At 36.1% G+C, this 18,510-nt stretch overlaps 1 protein-coding gene across 11 annotated transcripts in view; it reads left to right on the forward strand.

Annotated features, from left to right (window-relative positions):
- The window catches only part of FAM13C (family with sequence similarity 13 member C), a 542,774-nt gene that overhangs the window by 234,899 nt on the left and 289,365 nt on the right, over window positions 1-18,510 (forward strand). Inside the window, exon 16 of one of the 11 annotated variants that reach the window (XM_031461303.2) lies at window positions 636-4,016. The exons of the other annotated variants lie outside the window; for them this stretch is intronic. The gene's annotated coding sequence lies outside the window, so the exon portion shown is untranslated. Of the gene's footprint in view, window positions 1-635; window positions 4,017-18,510 lie in introns of those variants that run through there. 11 annotated transcript variants of the gene reach the window in all.

Genomic DNA, 18,510 nt, shown 5'->3' on the forward strand with positions numbered 1-18,510 from the left:
GTTGCAGTCTTGACAGGGGCTGGGTCTGCTCCCCTATTGCTGTAATAGAGGCTTCTAGACCCATTTCTGAGATGTGGTGTATGGTAGGCAAGGTTGGAGCACTTCAGCTGGGAAAAAGAGTTGCTGAATGTACCTCCACAGGAGATGTCTACTGGGAAGTGCCTTCTGTGGTGTTGTCTGTCACTTGCGTGAACTTACGAAGTATTCTTTGTTGATGCTGCCTTTGTCCCAGTCTTAGATGTGGAAATGTCAGCCACCTTCTGTGGTATTCCCCAGGTTCTGGGCCCCTGGAACCACCAGTGCAAATCCGCCAATGCAGGCGCTAGGACCCACTGTAGCAAGCATGCAGTCACACGCCTGAATCCATGGTGTGCTGCAAGGTCAGAGCAGATTGTAGCCCTGCCTCAAAGCGAGAGACACTCCACCAGAGTTCAGTAGGTGTTCTGTGTGATTCAGTGGGTTTGTAGATGTAATTCTTGGTGTATTTGTGGGAGAAGGCAAGCTGTGAGTCTCTCTACTCCACCATCTTGGCACTTCCCCCCATTTTAATAATCTTAAAGTGACTTTTAGTATATTCATAATGTTGTGCAACCATCACCACTACCTAATTCCACATTTTCCATCCCCTTTTTGAGGAATCTTGCAAGGAACCAGAAGTCCTGCATTAGCGGTAGTAGCTTGGGACAAATGATGAAGATATTAATATTACGTGATTTTACATGAATTCACAGAGAGAGACCTGGGACCATTCAACTTACATGTTTGGATTGCTGTGTAAGTAGAGATTTAGGGTCTTAGTATTTTCCCCTGAGATACAAATAGATACGTACTCCTTGTAGCATTCCCCAGAACAGAGTGACAGAGACATGTCTTCTGCCTAAGCCGTCTATGGACGTTGTCTCTTGCCTTCCTAGACTGTGCTCAAAGACTTAGGAACTGCTATAGGCTGAATGTTGTGTCCTCTTTCAGGGTTCATGTTTTGAAATCCTGATCCCTGATGTGATGCTTTTGGAGCTGGAGTCTCTAGAAGGTGATTAGGTCATGAGAGTGGGATGAATGAAATTAGTGCATTTATAAAAGAGCCTCTAGAGAGTTCCCATGTCCCTTCTGCCATGTTGGGACACAGAAAACAGCTGTCTATAAAACAGGAAGTGGACCCTCACCAAACAGGGAATCTGCTGGCACCTTGATCTTGAACTTCCCACCTCCAATAAGCGAGCCCAAGATAACAAAAAAATGTTAAAATCTCTACATCTCTGCAAGGGTCAGCTTAATTCTTTCTGCTTCATGAATCTTTCCCTGACAGCCTGATGTAATAGCAGATGCCTTGGACCAATGATTCAGGAGATTTCGGCTCAGTGAGGAACTACTATGGCTGTTAAAGCTTTAGGCAAATAATTTCTCTTTGAGTCTTATTTCCTCTTGGATAAAACAGTGAGTTAGATTCCTTGGCTTACTTCTCTCATCACTCTCTGATTCTTCCTTGGAACTTGAGTGACCATTAGTAGTGGGCTTAGACTTTTGGTACTTAACATATACCAGCTTTTATTATAATTTTATCGTTTTATATTTGTGCTCAGTCACTCTCTCTATATAGGTAGGAAGGTAGATAGATAAACAGATATCTCAATATAGATACAGTATGTTGTCTGTCAGAATCTTAGATCTAGTCACATGTTTTGCTGATTTTTTGCAAAACTGAAGAAAGAATATGAATTCTTTAGCATTCTTATATATTGTCCCATAATTGCATTCTTAATACTGAGGAACATATAAATCCAGCCTAAGATTCTTCTATTTGACTCTGGAAAGACTGAAAGCATATTAGTGTAGTGATTAGAAGTTTGGCTTGCAATCAGATGCATTGTGCTTCAAATCTCTGCTCTATCACTTTCTAGCCAGAAGTCCCTAGGTAAATCACTTAACTTCTCTAAAACTCAATTTTGTTATCTGCAAACTGGAGATAATAAAAGAATGTGCTTCATAAGTTTTCTGTGAGTACTAAGTGAGGTAACACAGATGAGCAGCAGTAAGCATATAGCTTAGCACACAGTAAGTATTCCCTTAATATTAGTGGTTGTTACCTGGAACTTTAAGTGATAGATATTTTTTGTTCATGGAGGGGGTCTCTGAGGAACTGCCAGGGCTGTGTGCAGTGCAGCAGAGTGTAATGTGAATCAGGTCAAGGTATTCAGGATTCAAAATTCAATTTCACCTGAAAGACTTTGGGCAACTCACTTAATCCTCACTTATCCTCAGTATTTTTAAAACTACCCTGTATTGTCTCAGCCTCCTTTTTCACGTCTCTCTTGCTAAGTATTTTCTTTCTGTTTTCCCCTCTTTATATAAACTGCTCGTAGAAAATACCCTGTTGATACTTGTTGACACCTTATTCAAGATTTCCTTCTCTCCCGAGGAATTTGTTTTTCAGTATAATCATTCAGCGAGTACTGATAGGCTATATATCTACTAAAGGAACTTCATGTATCAAGAACTGATGATGGGAGAAGGGTTTTGAAGTGGGTAGAGACTTCCAGTGACTCTGAAATACTTTTATTTGGATATTCTTCTTCTCTGGGTCTATATAAAGCTGGCTAAGAAAACAAAAACAAAAACAAACAAACAAAAATATCACGTTACCCTTTCCTTCTGGGTTGCTTGACAAACAGGATTAGTTCCTAAATCAGTTGAAAATCTTTTTATTCTTTTGGTAAAATTTTCCATTTCATACCTGGGCTCAGTGTGGCAACAAGCAGAATAGGATGAAAGCCTCTTAATCTTTCTTTCCAGGCCAGCTCTATCATCCAGCGTCTACATAACTGCTTTGTCATTGTGTATTCACACAGAAATATTTGGCCCTCTAGGACTATAGAGACATTCTGAAATAACTGTGCTCAGAGTCAGGGATCAATCTGAGCGCTGCAGCTGATTAGAAGCCTCAGTTTCTATAACTATAATAGTAAGAGAATGGACTAGGTGCTGAATTGCAAATAGGATTTATTTTATGGTCCTACTTTGAGTGATTGGGAGTAGCTGCTTGGGGTGCTGAGTTGAGACAGCTGAGATAAAACTTGAGGCAATGGGAGAGTATTTTGTGATAAATTAGCCATAACCATGGGATAGAGGAACAAGGGCCCTTAATGCCAGAATCTTTCCATCCCTTGACCACGGAAGGTCTTTCCAGTTCTAGCATCACATCATGCTATGACTGATTCTCTACTTGCTAAGGATGTGAAGTGTCTGCTCTCCAAACAGGTCAGCTACCTGCTGTAACCAACTAGAATGCTATTTACATGCACTGAATGTATTATTGCCCATTCCTTTCCTAAAGAATTTGAGGTACCCTAACTATACTTTTTAAAAGCTAAAAAAAGAATTCAGAAAATGGAATAGGAAATGAGATTAAATATATAAAAAAGAGGAAGGAAGTATAAGAACCAACTATGAAATTTGAGGTTTAATTTTAATCTCCCTAACTTTATCCTCTAGTACTGTATTCTCTTTTTCCATTTAATGCACATAGACCATGGCATAGGAAAAGTAGTCACACTGGCCAGGTGGTAATATGTGAAACTCTGGACATTTCTCAGATTTTCTCAGGAAAATGTCTGGTAGAATCCTGAGATTTGTTTAGGATTCAGCATGAAGAGAGAAATGCTTTTTGCAGGCTTACTGAGTCAGACTTGAGCAATCAAAACGATTGTTCTGTTTAAAATTCATCAACAGTAATGATCTATTGCGTCATTCTGCAAAGATGAGACTTAGGTCTCATGTGAAGGTTTTCAAAACCTCACTGCCATCTACAGTGCCCTTAGATGCAAGTTACTCAGTGCATAGTAAATGGATCAGCACAGCCAAGTTGGGGTCGGGGAAATAGTCACATTTTAAACTACACAGATTTTATGACTGGAATGGTATTTTTCCTTTTCTATTCTGCATTGAGAATATGTAAAAATAATAATAGTATGCTTGTAAATGATATATTTCTCAGTTATTCTTGAGACTCTCTACAAGATGGATTTTCAAAGCCTCTCCTAACTTATTTCATTTATATATTTAAATAAACATTTGGTCAATCACATTCACTAGGATTCAAAGGAATTTTATACTTTTTCCCCAAATGCTGTAGAATTTCTTCCCAAATGATTTCTGTGTTTTTGCCTTTATTTCTATTTAGCATTGTCTGGTTACTCCTTTAAAAAAAAAGTGGAGAAGATATCTGGTTCTGACTAAGAAGTAGTAATAAGGATTGAATTTGTTCCTTTGCCTGAAGCAACTAAAGAATCAAAGTAAATTAAGAAATGATTTTCAAGATATTGGATATCAGGCAATGAAAGATAGTGATCTCAAAGAGATGTCAAACAAATGAGGGAACCCTAGGACTGTCAAAATTTGTTGCTTTGAGAGAGTTCCCAGACCAATGCATACTGAAGAGAAACACAGGCAAAGGCTGCAAAATTCTAGAGTTGAGAAGATGGAACTGAAAATCTAGAGAGATCAAGGCAATTAGAGTTTGCAGGCAGAATACTGGAGAGAGAAGGGCTGCAAAGAGAGAGTTCTCTGTAGATTGGCAGAGGGTCCCCCTCAGGTATGCAGCAAAATAATGATCAGGGCATACATGTGCAGAAACTATTTGAGGCTAGGGAAAAAGTACTCAAAAAGATTAGAGACAACAGCACTCAGATCCCACGTGGGGCCAGGACTAATGGGATCAGCTAAGGAATAGACTAGACCAATCCTCTACCAGAAAGGAAAAATTCATAATTCATGAACCACTGGATAGAATACTGAGAATAGTCTTGCTTCAGCAGTGGAGAATAATTAGATCTAGACAAAACACTGCTCAGGCCTTGCATTATAAATCTGGTAAGCAGTGGCAGAAAGGATCAAACCATTTCCGTATTACTTAGCTGTGTCCTAGAACAAAACCCAAAAATCATTATAGGAATACAAAAATATCCATCACCTAACAAGGAAAACACAATATTTTGCATCCAATCAAAAACTGCCAGGCATGCCAAAAACCAGGAAAATCTACAATAAGGAGAAAAACAAATTGGCCAAAACTGACCCAGAACTGACAGAGATGTTAAAATTAACTGACAAGGACATTGGAAAATCATTATATTATATTTCATTTCTTCAAAAAGCTAGAGGAAAAATTGAATATCATAATTAGAGAGTGAGATTTAAAAAGACCCATGTCAAACTTTTAGAGACAAAAACAAGAAAATAAACTCTAGGAATAAAACCTAGATGAAAAAACATTAATGGGATTATGGCTGATTAAACGTTATAGAAGTTTAGTGAACTTGAAGATATTGCAATAGATACTATCCAAAATGAAGCAAAACAGACTACAAAATTTAAAAGAACATAAAAATCAGTAAACTGTGGCACAACTTCAAGTGACTTAATGTATGTGTAATTGGAGTTCCCAAAGGAAGGTGGGAACCAGAAAAAGATAAATGATAAACAAAAAATTTCAAATTTATGAAAACTGTAAACCTTCATAAAGCTTAAAAACCCCAAGAATAAGAAACATAAAGAATACTACCCAAAGGTACATCATAATCAAATTTTCCAAAACCAATGATAATGAGAAAATTTTATAAGTAGCCAGAGAAAATGTTACATTATATACAGAGGTGCAAAGATAAGGATGATAGCAAGTTTCTTGTCAAAAATGCCAGTGGAAACACATCAAAGCAACATTTTAAAATTTCCGGAAGAGCAAAAAACTCTATCCATCTAGAATTTGATACCCAGTGAAAATGTCTTTCCAAAAATGTCCTTCCAAAAAGTTATATAAAGGCTTTTTTTTGAAAATACATTTCCAAAAAAAAGTTACATAAAGGCAACATCCAAATACTGAAATAATTCATAAGCAGTAATATTGTACTATAAGAAATGTTTTAAGAAGCCCTCAGGCAAAAGAAAAATATTAGTTGGAAATTTGGATCTATACAAAGGCAGTAAAGATCTATGTTTTTATTATTTAAATATCTTTAAAAGATAATTGATTGCATAAGTAAAAATAATAACAATGAGATGTGGGCTTTATAAGATATCTAAAATTAAAATGTGTGACAGTATTGGCACAAAGACTAATAGGGTGGATATGGAAGTAAACTGCTATAAATTCCTTATAATATCACTTGAAATGATATATTACTATTTGAAGATAACCTGTGATAAGTTAAACATGTATATTCTAAATCCTAAAGCATCCCCTAAAATAACAGAATGAAGAATAAGAATTGTTAGTGAATAAGCTAACCAAGGAGATAAAATATAATCATAAGAAATGCTCAGGTTATCCAAAACAAAACAAAACAAAAAGGCAGAGAAAGAGGAAAAGGGGAACACAGAGCACATAGGACAAAGAGAAATTAAATAGAAGGTCGATTTAAATCTTGCCATATTAGTAAAGTACATGATGTATAAATAGTCTGAATCCTTCAATTAAAAGGCAGAGATTATCACTAAATGAAGATTTGAGACCCAAGTGTATGATGCATATGAACAAACCACTTCATATATAAATACACAAATAAGTTAAAAGTAAAAATATCGAAAAAGATATGCAATACTAACACTATCATTTCATAATGACAAAGGTATCACACAGTGGTGGTGGAAGTGTTAAATAGAACAATCCCTTTGGAAAACAGCTGGGAAGTTCTTTATAAAGTTAAACATATACCTGCCATATGATCCAGCCATTTCATTCCTTGGTATTTATTTACCCAGGAGAAATGAAAGCATACTGAGTTTAAAAGACACCAGACAAAAAAAGAATACAAACTGTCATATAATTCTATTTATATAAAATTCTGGGAAACGTAAACTAATGTTTAGTGGCAGAAAGCAGATAATTTTTTGCCAGACAGGTAAGTAGGAGGGGATGTTGTGGGCAAGGGTGGAAGGGAGAGATGACAAAGGAAAAAAAGGGGTTTTTGGAGAGTGCCTTACGTGTTCAATATCTTTACTGTAGTTATGGATTCATAGGTCATTTTAAACATGTGGACATATGTCACATGCCAAAATTCATAAAATTTCACTTTCAGTATGTGCAGTTTACTGCATGTCAATTATACCTCAATAAAGCTGTTAGAAAGCAAACAGAATACAGTAGTATGCACAGAAGATACCACCTCAGGGTGTTGAGGATGCAGATATTTTACTACTTTCTCCTCTTCACTGCACACCTTAAACATTAGCATTTTATTTTATCAGCAGAATAGCTAACTTGATAACTGTCTCAGAAACAGACAGATGCTAACTAGGAACCTAGATAGGACTCATATTAACTGAATCTATTATCCCAAATGACTACCAAGTTGGCTTTAAGTATCTTCCCGTACAAGTATAATTTTTCATCAGTTTAAACAAACTTATAACCTCACTCAAAATTTCCTAATCCACCAAAAAAAAATTCATACTCTCCCTTTGATATGATTGTCAATGCATACACAGACTCACAGAGCTTGAAAGATCCTCAGAAATATCTGATTGCTTTTCCAGAGAAAGAGGTTAAGGGTCAGAGGAAATGAGTGACCAGTTAGAGGTCACACAACTAACTGAGCCTAAAATTCATGTGTCTTAATTCCCTGAGTAGGAATTCAGCATTTCAAAACTTAGAGGACTTTAATATAGAAGCCATTCAATAAATATTTGTTAAATTCAGAATGAATATTACAGATTGAACTAGTGACCTTATGCTCTCTTATTTCAAAATACACTGAATTATTAGAAAAGAAAAACCAAACTCTGTTGCCCAAACCCCTACCTCCCATCTTTCTACATTAGCAAGTTTCCTTTTTTGAAAAGGGACACAGTAGGAAGAGCATACACTGCAGTTATCTCTTTTCAGCTTGTCATTTCTGCTCTGGTATATTTAGGGCATGGCCTTTTTACCTGGGTTTATGGGAACAATAGGCCAGTACACACTCTCCCATTCTTTTTATCCTCTTTCCTGTGTTTCTTAATTTTACATTGCACTTGATTTTTGTATATATTTATCTTTTTATAGGTTCCCAGGGATTCTGGAAACATTCATTCAGTCTTCTCAAATTCTAAGCTATTCAAGGCATAAACTATGCATAAGCACTGCCAAAAGAAAGAGAAAGACAGAGAATAAAAAAGGACTAGAACATCGCTATTGATCCATCAGAATGGATGGGGGCGGGGAATCTATGCATATATCAGTTAAAACTTGTGTCAGTAGTTAAGATGCCATGGTAAACAGATGCAGCACAATCATGGTTCTTACCATGAATGCATGCACAGAAAATTTCTCAGCTCTTTTTTTTTTTACTTTTTTTTATTGAGTTATAGTCATTTTACAATGTTGTGTCAAATTCCAGTGTAGAGCACAATTTTTCAGTTATACATGAACATACATATATTCATTGTCACATTTTTTTTTCCCTGTGAGCTACCACAAGATCTTGTATATATTTCCCTGTGCTATACAGTATAATCTTGTTTATCTATTCTACATTTTGAAATCGCAGTCTGTCCCTTCCCACCCCCCGCCCCCTTGGCAACCACAAGTTTGTATTCTATGTCTGTTTCTGTTTTGTATTTATGTTTTTGTTGTTTTAGATTCCACATATGAGCGATCTCATATGGTATTTCAGCTCTTATTTGCACCATTGTTTTGTATCACTACTCCATAAACTAGTCTAAGGAGAAAAATGCTAATTTTTTGTGGCCCAATTTGAGTCTAAATTATAATTTTCTGATATTTTCTGTATGTAGTTTTTAAGAATTCTGACTGCATCCATAGAGATTGAGAAATAGTAGGTGTTAAAACAGGGCTAATATTCAAGGAAGTTTAATCACAGGATAGCATCATGTATTCTGCAAAATAATTGGAACACAGTTTACAATCATGACATAGTGGTTCTCAAACTCTGGGGTACATTAAAGTCATAGTGTACTCCCTTGGCCTTTCTCCCAGAAATTCTGATTTAGTAGGTTCGGAGTAGAGCCCTACAATATCCACTTTTTAACAAGTTTTACAAGTGATATTGCTGCAAGTGGATTTATGTTGATAAAAATTGTTCAACTCTTTCCTATTTTGTTGCTAGCAAAACTTTGGTTAAAATTCCTGTCCCACAGTTTACTAGCTAGACATCCTTAGAAAGGTCACATGATCTTTCTGTATCTTGACTTTGAGAATAATGCAGCGTTTGTGTGGGGATTAATGAAATAATACCTGTAAAGTGCCTAGTGCATAGTAGACATCTGACTAATGTTAGTTTCCTTCCCCAAACACATACCATGTTCCTTCTTAATCTGAGCCTACACTAAACGTGTTTCTCTTTAATTCTTAACCTGAGTGTAAACAACTCCACAATTTCAGATCATAAAAAATCACATACCTCAACTCAAATGACTGGTTATCAGTCCCAGAAACATTTTTGCTATGTTTGAATGACTAAGGCATGACAGAACATTAATGCATGCATATAATTAGCCATGCTACAAAAGCCAGCTGATACAAGATTTAGAAACTCATTCAAGTGAAAAAAAATGTCATTACTAACTGAAACTTACCACAATGCCTTGGGTCCTGTTTTGCAAACTGAGAAATATTGCTTTAAGGTTGAATAAGAAGGTACAGAGCATTTCTGCTCATGGACAAGTATTCAAGGTAAATCCCTGTCCATTTTTTTTTTTCAAAATGTGTTCTAGTTCCTCAGCCTCTTGTATTCATGTTCATCCAAAGATCTTAGATCCAGCAAGATGCTTTAACACATCCAAGATTTAAACACAAGTCCAGTGCACACTCAGGCAGCCCAGAAGAACACTTTTCAAAATGAGAATAATGTTTGGGCCAATAGCAAATAATGGGAAGGAAAAGCTCAGCAGCCCAAAGGAACACACAGAACTCAACCCTCTTGAGTTTTATGAAATTCTCCCTGCTTATTCATCAGGGCTGGATCCATGCCAACAGAGGTTATTAACAAAACTGACCAGGTCCAGATGGAACCCTAGTCTTACAGCTCTTCCTCCATCCTACCAATCCCACCAAATCTTCCTGATCCAAACGCTTAAAAAGACAATCCTTTCCTTAAGTGCTGCTCCACAAAACATTGAGAAAAGCATGCCAACCTTGTACTTATGCTAAAAAAAAAAGGGCTAAAAATACAAACTTAAATTTTAAAATGTTTAATTTTTTAATCAAAACCATATAGGTACCAGGTACAAAGTTTTTAAATCAAATAGTCCTAATAACTTATATTAAAAAAAAAAAGGGCCACTTCTCTCCTACCTCCAGCAACATCAGCTCCACTCTCTAAAGGCAACTACTTTCGAATATCTTACCTGTTTCTTCTGGTATGTATGTCCATATTTTTAAGTATTAACTTTAGTTTAATGTAATTATATAATTGTAATTCAATACTGTGCTAAGTCATGACATTATTTTCTTTTTCTGAACATGACTTTTGTTTTCCCTAGAGTTATTCATTGCATCCTTTAAAAAAATTCACTTGTTTTTCTATGTCTTTACACTTAAGTCTTTCTACACCCTCTGGCAGCCAGCATTTCAATAGAATCACTCACAAATGTAACTTGTCAGATAATTTCTTATTTACATTTTTCCTGCACTTTCCTTCTAAAGTCAATTTAGGCCTTCTATTTCAACTTGAACTAGTTTCCGTGGAAGGGAAACAGCACAGTTCTTATCCTTTGCCATTCTCCTGGGTTATTCCTGTAACCAGAACACGTGGCTTCTTTCTTGTTTTACCTTTTTATTTTGGTGGATGCTAGCTCACTATTAATGGCTTGATTTTAATACCAACTCCAAAGGATGCCTGAAAAAATAATTACTCCATTTATATTTTAGAGATACCCTCAAATAGAAAATTAAAACAATTTACACATGACTCTTAATAGGCAACTGATATGTTCTCGCAAAAGGCAAAATCCAAACTACCTGATAGAGCAACCTAAAATGATGACAAGCTCTCCAGGTGAGAACGCCTAAGGCTGGGATATTATCCTTGGAGAAGACTTAAAATTTTGTAAATTTCCCCCTTAAGTTCTGTAGTTTCTCTGATAGCTGCTTGTCATCGGATTCTAGCAATGCACTATAATTGAATGCCATGTACAAGCAACAAGGAAAAATCAGCGACCATAAAAAAAGAGAAATGAGCTACAGACTTACTGGAGAAGTTTATAAAGCTTCTCTGTTGGGTTGAGTTATTGGTTTTTATTCTGAAACAGCAGCACTGAAGCAAAAAAAATGCCAGTAATTGGGGTCAATGTTCAGTCAGATCCCCTCCAAAAAGGGATCTTAAGCCAGCCCCATTAGAATAAAACTTCAGCTTCAAATAAGCATGTGACGCCTCTAACTTTTCTATTAGGGAAAGTTAATGAGTTTCCTTTGACTAAAGTGTTACAAAGGTGTGAGTCTCAGAAGTGAAAGTCTAGATACCTCAAACTCCACATTTAAAAAAAGATACTCTTGAAAGGAGACAAAATGTACATTAATTTCTACGCTTTTTTTTTTCCTGTGTAAAACCCTTAGGTTCAATAGCAAAGAAACTGGGTTGAAATGAGTAGAAATGAAATGATTGGTTCTTACCAAGAGGAGCACAGTGGTCAAAGACTAATTTTAATTTCACGTGCAAAGAAGACTATACGCTGCTAGACGGGGATCAGGCCATTAGAGCTTAGCCCATTGCTTATGGGGAAGTTTGTCCTTCTCTGTGACCTAGGAAGAGACCAGTAAGGCAAAAGGAACACTGACTTTTCTGAGAAACATTGGCAAGTGGCCTGAACATGAGTTCCTCAGAGGTTACCTGCTTGTTCCCTTAGGTCTAATATGCACCTGCCTGTATACCACACTTTGTTAAAGCTGTAACTTACTTTTTCTAAATGTCAATTTCTTCAACAGAAAATAACAATAGCATTGTCTTCAAGAGCTGCTCTGAGAATTGAAACTTTTTAGAAATAATAAATTATATTTACAAAGGTTTTGTGGTGTCTTAAAATTTTAGGCCACAAATGTGAGTATTTTAAGCAGTCCCCTTCACTCCTGAAAATATGACGCAAAGTTGGTATGAAAAAGTCAAGGATGGCATTTCTTGACTTCATGTTCCTCTAAATTTCCAATGATCTCCCTCCTGTGCCATGAAATCTTAGGCCATTCCAACTTTCATTGATTTTTCACCTCTAAATTTCTGTGGCATTTAGTTTCTACCCACTTGTATACCCAGCATGTGTAGCCTTTGGCTACTTATCTTTTTCCAGGTAGAAGTTTTTTCCTACAAGATGATTTGAGTACAGAGACACATTTTTGTATCCTCTGTGGTATCTAGAAAAATGTCCTGCTCTAAAGATTTTCTCGCTGCCAAAAGCCTACCTCCCCAAAACCTACCTGTGCATTATATTCACTTGGGGACATTTTGTAACATACCAATGCCCAACCCCATCTCTAAATATTCTGATTTTTAATTGGTCTTAGATAAAATATGGGCATTTGTATGTTCTAAATGTTCCTCAGGTGATTCTAGTCTGCCACTGCTGCCTGCCCTCTTTTAAAAGAAGTTCTTCTGTAAAATTGGGTGGGGAAAGAAGTGGTGAATAGTGAGAGGAAAGCAATCTGGGTTTTTTTCTTATTGGCTTGGAAGAATAGGCTCCCCTCTGGTACTAATTGTTTGGCAAACTTAAAAATTCTCTGACACCTCTCTAACTTCTCAAGACACTGAGATATCTCAGCCTGTCTCCTTAAGGCAGTGTTTCCCAAAGAGCCCTGTTTGCTCCTCTCATCCATTCATCCCTTAATTTGACAAATTCATTATTCATTCATCCTTTGACACATGTGTTCTTTGATTCATCCCTTTATGTGCCACTTTTTTATTATTTACTATGTGAACAATGATGGTGAACAAAATCAGATGCAGGCCCTGCCTTCATGGAGGTTAGAGCCCAGGACAGTGGTTCTTGACACTGGCTAAAACATGAATCACCTCGGCACTCGAAAAAAGTATTGATCCTTGATGCCCTTTAGGCTGGGAATTGGGATTCTTGAGTGGACCAGAGTTGAGATCCGGTGCGGGTGTACTGAGAAGCAGCATTTATTATAGGCTCTGTTGCACAGACATAGGAATGAAAGGAGGTGAATGTGCCTGGAGGAAGATGGCAGAGAGGAGGATCGTGTGAGGCGAGGCCTGGAACTTGGGAGACACTAGATTTAACAGGCTTCATTGCTGTAGGCCTTCTCAGAGTCTTCAGTAATCCATTGTTTTGTGACTCTCCAGCAGGGATGTTGTATCCAGTAGTCCAAAGTCACTTTTACATAGAGCTTACTGAGACTCTCATGTTTCTCATTTAGGAAATACAACTTGTATGCATGTAAGTACAGAATGGACAAGATGGGTGGGAAATGTTGAAGTGGGATGGGTAGAATAATTTTGTTCCAGAAGTTAAGAAGATTGGTAATGAATCTTCTAAAGTCCAGAGATCATTTTAATCTCTGAAGGATTTTGAAAGGGGCCTCAAATTGGAATTAATGACTGTTTACGTAAATGGCGTATAATACTACACAGTCATATGTTCAGTTTTGTCATTTGGCTCTTCACCACTCAAAGAATTATTTAATTATTTATTCCAGCTTCCCCCCAAAAGAGGCTTGTTTCAATATGTCTAAATGTAAAAGGCAAAGTATAATTGTAGGAGGAATTAATTATATTCATGATTTGAGCTAGAATTAAGGATAAGGATTACTAATCTTTTGAAGACAGCCTGTGTTCTTAATCCATTGAAAAATATCTCATAGTTAATGGGCACTAGATGACTATTTAGAGGAAGAACTTCAGGAAAACTTACTGAGAGAGAGGAAGTACTTGAAATTGACTATTATGGGTATCTTCCTATATAAACATGATTGCGAAGATTACTCACTGATTAACCTTTGCATACTAAATATGTGTAACTGGAATTTGAACTTCATTAGACTGTTTCATTTATATGGCTTTGGAAAACATTTTGACCTATTTAAGTAGTTGAGTCATACGCCTTAAATCAGGAACTTCAGAGGTATAAAAAAAAAAGAAGAGCAGTCACATTCATTGTACTTCCTGGTTATTGATACATGGGTCCACACTACTCTGTTGATGTTACAGAGTACACAGTTCATACCTTGACTCTGCTAATTCCTTAAAAAATGCTTTTTTGTTATTATTAAGTATGTCAACTAAAAATTAATTAATAGTCAATCAAAGAAAGAAACAGAGAATTCTATTCTAGCCAGCCTGGGGATTATAATCTGGGAGACAGTCTTTCAGAAAGCTCTGAAGACTGTTGAGAGGAGGTAAAGGGAGAGGCCAGTAAATACGTGATTTTGGTAAAGGGGTACATGCAATCAAGCACACATCTTGATAGAAGGTTACTGCTATTCTTGAGGAGGAGATATCTTAGTTAATGGTTTTAGTGCTTTCCTATGAATGGAAAGATGCAAGAAACTGGGTTCACAAAATTTTCTCCTGAAAGTATTTAACTATTTGAAGGCCAGTTGTCCCAGTTTTCCCAGAGCACAAAGTGCCTCATCTTGATCTCCACCCTGAGTTCTTGTTACAGTATATTGTAGGTTAGCAACTGCAGTGGCTAATGACTGGATTCTTAGATTCTTTAGAACTGGATGGTAGGCTCCATTTGTTATTTTACAATCCCTTCCCTTTTGGTCTTAATTTTGACCAAGGGTTGGGAGGCATTTTATGACTAATTTGTCCCATGATGTAAGGAATGCTCATCCCCAGGTCACGTGAGAATTTCATTGATAGGCCACTCAGTGTCCTATTACTGAACTAGGCCCTGTTAACAGTAGCCAAAGTCTCTGGACCACCTGTTTCACTAGTCTGTTATGTTTCAGGAAATGGTTCCTTCTTGTTACCTCTTCCCATATCTAGAGTTACATTATTATAATCATTGCTCTTATAGAACTATATATTTGGTCAATTGTTTCAAGTCATCTGGTAATTATTATTTTTACCGGAGGCTCAATCACATATTGGGTAATGTGAGAAGACAATAATCTTGTAAAAAACACAGATACAAATTATGTAGCTAGTTGACATTAACAAGGTCATAAGAAAGTGTTTAAGCTAAGAACTTCCATTAGGTATGGCCCAGTATATTCCCAGGTCATCTGACCAGTCTGTTCCATACCAATTGCTATCTTTAAGAGAAACAATGTATTGGCATTATACATAAAGTTCACCAACGATGTCTGCACATACAAGAAAAGTGGTCAGCCATCGTGGAGCCTTACAGGATTGAGAAAGGAATGTTATCTTCTAAGGAGTTACATGGCTGGCACCAGAAGAAGAAAAATTGATCTTTATGGTTGAGCAGATATTTCTGCCATTAGGAAGGTCTGGTTAATGCATAATACAGATGCACAAAGCACACTAGAGTGGTGGATGGAGAGGAGGCCCAAACAGGCAGAGAAAAACATTTGGTGTTTAAATTTTTCTTGCCTTAAACTTTGGTTTTATTTCATTAAGTACATCTAAGTTTCAGAATAGAAGTAACATGTCATATAATCCCACAACAGTTTAATGAGACAGGTTTTTTTTTAATTTTGAATTTTTATACAATTTTTAAAGATTACTTTCCATTTACAGTTATTACAAAATATTGGCTATATTCCCTGTGTTGTACGACACATCCCTCAGTCTATCTTATACCCAATAGTGTATACCTCCTACTCCCCCACCCCTTTATTGCCTCCTTCTACCCACTGGTAACAACCACTAGATTGTTCTCTGTATCTGTGAGTCTGCTTCTCTTTTGTTATATTCACTAGTTTGTTGTATTTTTTAGATCTATATATAAGTATATCATACAGTATTTGTTTCTCTGTCTGACTTATTTCACTTAGCATAATACCTTCCAACTCCATCCATATTGCTGTAAATGCCAAAATTTCATTCTTTTTATGGTTGAGTAGTATTCCATTGTGTGTGTATGTGTGTATATAGATACATATCTATATCTGTATACACACATACCACATCTTTATCCATTCATATGTTGATGGACATTTTGGTTGTTCCCATATCTTGGCAATTGTAAATAGTGCTACGATGAACATTCGGGTGCATGTATATTTTCAAATTAGTGTTTTTGGTTTTTTTGGATGTATACCCAGGAGTGGAATTGCTGGGTCACGTGGTAGTTCTATTTTTAGTTTTTTGTGAATTCTCCATACTGTTTTCCACAGTGGCTACACCAATTTACATTCTTACCAACAGTGTGCGAAGGTTCCCTTTTCTCTACATCCTTGTCAACGTTTATTATTTGTAGACTTTTTGATAGTAGCCATTCTGACAGGTAAGGTGATATCTCATTGTGGTTTTGATTTGCATTTCCCTGATGATTAGCAATGTCATTTGCAAATATTTTCTTCCATTCAGTAGGTTGTCTTCATTTTGCTGATGGTTTCCTTTGCTGTGCAAAAGCTTTTAAGTTTAATTAGTTCCTGTTTGTTTATTTTTCTTATATTTCATTTACTTTAGGAGATGAATCCAGAAAAATACTGCATTTTTATGTCAAAGAATGTTCAAAAAATAAAAGTGTCCCAGGCAGGTATTATTAATAGAGAGGGTAACTTTTTGGTTAATTTTACACAGCTGCTAATAGCTAAACTAGCATCGGGATGATCTATGACTGACTCCAGAGCCTAAGCTCATGTTAAGGGATATTTTTTTTTAACAAATACATGATGAATGCATGTCAGGTATTTTATTTAACGCATTAAATAAATCAGAGAACTAGTAAGATGGTATAACCAGTTCAAAAGAGTATCCAAAGGACAGACATGATTATAGATCAGGAATGTTGAAATGAGTTTGCAAATGGACACGCAACTGGTTGCTTCCATATGGAGGAGGGAAGTCTTTGAACTTACAATGGATAAAATTTATTTGCATATCTATAGACAAGAATTCTTTTGTACTGCTATCAGTTACTTACAATTTACAGTGTTGTAAAATAGTTCAAAGGCAGTTAAAGATTCACAGTCCCCACAGAATAGAATAACCTGGAAAACGTGCTTTAAACAATGCATGTATACTGGCAAGGAGCCCTGTTCACGAAGAGAATAAACAGCAAGGTTATATGCTTTTTAAAACTAGAGACGTTATGTTTTTAATATCTATTTTAAGTTCTCATAGACTTAATAAATATATGTTGATGTTCACTTGATTAATTGCTGGCCTTTAGAATCTTGTTTTTGTTTTGTTTTCAAGAATAACTGGTATTTACATTTCAAAATTATGTTTACATCCCACAATTCTTTACTTACAAGCCGGGATCTCAAACTTAGTAGCATTTTCAGAGTCCTGCTTAGAGTCAAGGCATAAATCAGTACTTTAATTGAGTCCTGAGCTATGACAACAGTACAGCCAGCTGTGTTTATCAAAGACACATTATCAAAATCTGTCTGAGGGTTTAGCCCTATGTAATAGATAAGTGCAAAGGGTTTAATGAACTCATGTTCTATTCCCTTTGAGGTATTATAGAACACTTCTTTCTTATAAATCATTTGAGTGGTAGTTGTCTTGAATTGGTATAAATATTAAGTTTAATAAATGCTCTTTTCTTAGCCATTATTATCTCTTCCCTTTCCCATCAAAAAAAAGAAAAAAAAGAAAAAAGAAAAGAATTGGAAAACCATGGATGTACCTGCTAACCATCAACAAGGTTATTCCTGAGTTTTAAGATTATGATTCATGTGGGGTGTGTGTGTGTGTGTGTGTGTGTGTGTGTTCCACTAAAACTTTATTGACAAGAACAAGTAGGAGGTCCAGATTTGGCTTTTGGGCTATAATTTGATGACTCTTGGTTTAGGATATGGGCTCTGGAGTCAGACTGCTGGGTTCGATTTCAGGTTCTCTCCCTTACTAGTTTTGTAGCTCTGGGTGACTTACTAAATACCCCTGTGCTTTACATTTATCGCTATAATGGGGATAACATTGCAAAAGGACACTTGCACAGTGGTCAGAACAATGTCTGGCACACAGTAAGCTCTCAGTGAAGGTAGCTATTATTATTCTGTATTCAGCTGGACCCTTTAAGAAGACTGTCATATCACGTATCTGATTTAATCTTCTTTAATCCAATGAGATAAGGTCGGTAAGGATGATGATAAACCCATGGGTTGTCCAAGTTGATTGCTTTTTTAATCTTATTTCGTTTATATTTATCAATAGATATAAAATATTTCTACCAAGACCACATACCATCTTTGTAATAATACTTTAAAATATTTTAAAAAGATATTAGAAAAGTACAAAATTAAAGCTTCATGCTGGGGAATAAAACTAATGAAAATCTGTTTTTTAGTTAGTAAATCACACTAAGCCTCCCGGAAGAATGGATTTGGCAAAAAAAAAAAAAAAAAATTTGATGCTTTTAGGTTTTCAGTGTTCATGTGCTGGTTTTTTGTTTGCTTGTTCTTTTATTTATGTATTTATTTTTTATCTTCCT

The sequence above is a fragment of the Camelus dromedarius genome, chromosome 8 (assembly GCF_036321535.1).
Source record: "Camelus dromedarius isolate mCamDro1 chromosome 8, mCamDro1.pat, whole genome shotgun sequence".
NCBI lineage: Eukaryota > Metazoa > Chordata > Mammalia > Artiodactyla > Camelidae > Camelus > Camelus dromedarius.